Here is a 3,922-nt window from a genome sequence, read left to right on the forward strand (position 1 = left end):
CTTGTTTTAAGTAGAAATAATGCCTACTGATAGTTCCTTTATTCTTGAAAATGTAGCATTTATTAAGAAGTAGGTGGACAAATTATTATTAGTGTTTCATCAAGACTGAAGTACAGCGATAAATCGTAACTTGTCTCTATCTTTGCTACAAGGAAGACTTGCATTCAACAGTAGAATCCCTTTTTAAAAATTTATTTTTCTTTAAATTTTGAAAATGCTGTTTTAACTCTGATAGAAATATATATTCCATTATGCAGCACTAATCAATATTTTGCATGGTAAGTCTTTTTTGATCCCTAACAGATTTGTATTGATAAAAGGATGAGTGAAATTTTATATATGCTAAATAATTGTTAAACATGTGCATCTGACTGGATGAGCAATTTGTCTGTATTTATTATTATTAGGGGAACATTTTAAACATGCAGACACCCTCTAATGTCAGAATCAGACCCTTTTAAAGTTTATTTTACTATGGCTTTGTTGCAATCATTACTATGTTGGTGTACATGTATTCCAACAACACAAGTGCAATAAATGTATACAGACACTGAATAAGCTGGCTTTAATGAAATACGAGAATGAGTTGTGAAATGTCAGATGACCCTGCGTCTTCTGCGTACATATCTTTTGCCAAAAGATCTTGAGAAAAGTAACAGCTTCTCTCAGAGCCTTAATGAAACATCACATTGAATAAGAAGCAAAACAATGCTTACTTCAGCTCTGCTTATATTTAACTCCACTCTACTCTTTCAGTATTTCTAACTAGAGGCACTTCCTCATTTATGGGAAGTTTAGGAGAGTACATTTTGTTTATTTCTACAGCTCACAGCATTGAGTCAAAATGTTTGGTAACACAAGATTGTAATTTAGATACCAGTCACCTGTATTTACTGCTTTTAAGTAGAGGTAGAATTTCAACGAAGTTTAGTTTGTATTGCTTATTGGGATAGCTATAACAGTAGAAGTTAGAATTCGTTCAGCAAATGCACTTTAGTAAGTGAATTTTATACTTAACATGCATCTCCAAGAAGGTAGACTTGTGCTAGCCTATATTTTGTTTCTGAGCATGGCTCTTAGCACAAAAATATTTATAAAATCATATGCATCTTTTGGAAACCTAAGAGTACCAGTGCAACTGTGGGGACCCACAATAGTGCTGATGTAAATCCTTCTGTGATATTTTTTTTTTCTCTTCTAGTTGTGAAGTTACTTGCAGTTCACATTTTTAACTTTGTTTGCTTTTACCATCTTAATTTCTTCATTCTCTGTTGTAACATAACCATGAGGGAAAACACTGTTTATTAACAACTTGGCATGATATGCATTAAAAGCCACAATCATTGGAAACATCTGCCTGTTGGACCCACTGAAAAACATTCCTCTTGGAATATCCTGCATGATACATTTTTATAATATTGGTAACTCTTTTTGGTGTGTAATAACAGTAAAACAAAATAATCGCCTCTTTCTAAAACAGTAAATGTTCCTAGTCCAGGTATTTATAACCAGCAATATTCATGTGGTCTAACAGTCCAATATTGACTTCAAAATATATAAGCATTTTTTTGCATCTGAGAAGGAAGGTAATTCATAATCCCATGACATTGACTCTTTATGGTGCATTTCATGCTGTAGTCCCTGTTTTTTAAGGTACATCATAGTAATGCTTAAGTGGAACTTCATGAAGGCCTGTTGTACCAGCATGTGGAGTTACTTTCCGCAATATATTTACAGTATAAGTAAACAAAACTATTTGAAATAAGTATTCTGACTTTATTTTTAAAGCAGGAAAAACTAATAAATAGTTTTCCAAAATAATGATACTAATAAAGTAACTGTGATGCTTCAGCTATAAGAATTGAACATAATCTTGTTTTAAATGGATTATTTTAGATGGAGTTGAAATAATCTGAAGTTTGAGATGTTTTTTGGGTCTCCTTCTCTCGAAATCTACATCCATAAGCTCAAGCGTATGAGATTACTAAATATTAAATACTTTAAGGACTTTATACAGGATGCTTTTGGAGAATAAATTTATGTGTTCTGTCACGCCTGCATACTTGGAAAAATGGACAGCGGATGACTTGTCATGATTCTTCAGTATGTAAGTTTTTTTGGAGTCACTGAAAGAGAATGTTTATTCTGTGTTTTATATGTGGATTTATTTTACATTCTTGAATTTATATTTACATAAATAAAAAGGTAGAAATGCAAAATTAATTAAAAAATTCTGTCATCTCAGTTGATGATGGGGACATTGTTGCAATAAAATGGGTTTTTTTGGTGGCTTCTGCTTGCTTGAATTTCTGTGTTTCTGTGCAAGTGTTTTCAGTTATTTGGAAGTTCAGATACCAATTTGTTCATAGGTAGATTAGTAGCTTTTTAATAAAGACTATTCGTGAGTTTAAAAAAATACAGTAATACACCTTCTTGCTAAATTTTGAGTTTTTGCAAAAGTTAGAAGGTAAGATGTTATTCATGACATGGGACAGCTGTTTTTGTCCCAGCACTACTTTTGAAGTACTCATGGAGAGTTAGTTTCTTCAGGAGAGACCAGAAGCTATACTTGAGCTATATACTCAAAACAGTTTAACGGGTTTTTTTTTCTTCCAAATATTGAGGGCGTGTTTACCCTCAACTGCTAGTTGTATCTAGGTCAAAATAAATGAGGAAAACTTTGAGGTAAGAAAAGCAAGGGTGATGAGCAAGTAGTGAGTCACACTTCTTATTGAAACTCCCTCTTGATGGAACCTTATTTTCTTAGTAGTTAGAGGGAAAATACAAGGTGGGTAGGCTGAGCTGACTAGCAGTACTGTAATTGTGGTCACTGTAAGGAAGGATGTGATGAATTGGAACTTCCAGGGGTTTTTATCTTCTTTGGTCTGGAGGAGGACTTGAGACCAGTGCAGTCTTTTCAGAACACCTGGAGTTTTTAATCCCATGTTGTTTAGGAAAAACTGAACAGCTGCCTCCCAAAAACTTGGTGAATTGTTTTCCTTGAAATGAACCTGAACAACTCTGTTCAGCTGAGCACTGTCTCTTGCTTGCTTAGGTGCTGGCAGCTTAGTCTATTTTCTTTTTTTCTTTTCTTCTTTCAAATCCTGTCATTTTTTTCTCTAAACTTATTTTTTTTTTAAATGCATCTTTACCTGTCAGTTTGAAAAAAAAAAAGTAGGGAACATAATCAAATGTGCTATGTTCTGATTAAAGCTGTTTTAACTCATTAGATACTAATCCTTATCAAGGGTGTCTCCTTCCATCATTCATGTAATTGAGTCAAACTGAAGCCTTCTACCTCTGTGTGATTTACTAATCGATTATAAAAGATAAAGGAGTTGTGTGCTATGTTCTTAGAGGTGTATACAGAACTCCACCTTAACAAACTGCTAATTAGACAACACTTGAATCATGTATGAGGTCCTTTCCCTAAACTTGTTTTGAGAAGGTCATTGGACTGTAACTGGAACAGTAAGTCTTTAAAGTTGTGTGTTTCTTGATATCCTTTAGTAAAACTAACGAGTAAAATGTAGATGGCTGGCTTGATAAATGCCTGTCTCTTTGGCTTCTGTAGCTTCACAGTATATATGTTCAGCTAGGATGAGTGTAAGATCTTGTACTTGGGAAAACACAATCCAGGATCCATAATCCAGATCCTGGCAGCACAGGCCAGGATCTACTCAGCTGGGGAGCAGCTCCGTGGAAAGGGACCTGGGTGTCCCGGTGGACAACAAGCTCGATACAAGTGAACAGTGTGCTGCTGCGTTGGAGAAAGCCAACCGGGCTGCATCAACAAGAGCATCACCAGCAGAAATAAAGCAGTCATTACCCGACTCTGCTCAGCGGTTGTCAGGCCACACCTGGAATACTGTGTTTGGTTTTGGTCCCTGCTATGCAAAAAAGGAGTGGATGGTCTGGAAGA

This window comes from Phaethon aethereus, assembly GCF_964289735.1.
Source record: "Phaethon aethereus genome assembly, chromosome: 2".
In the NCBI taxonomy this organism is placed as follows: domain Eukaryota; kingdom Metazoa; phylum Chordata; class Aves; order Phaethontiformes; family Phaethontidae; genus Phaethon; species Phaethon aethereus.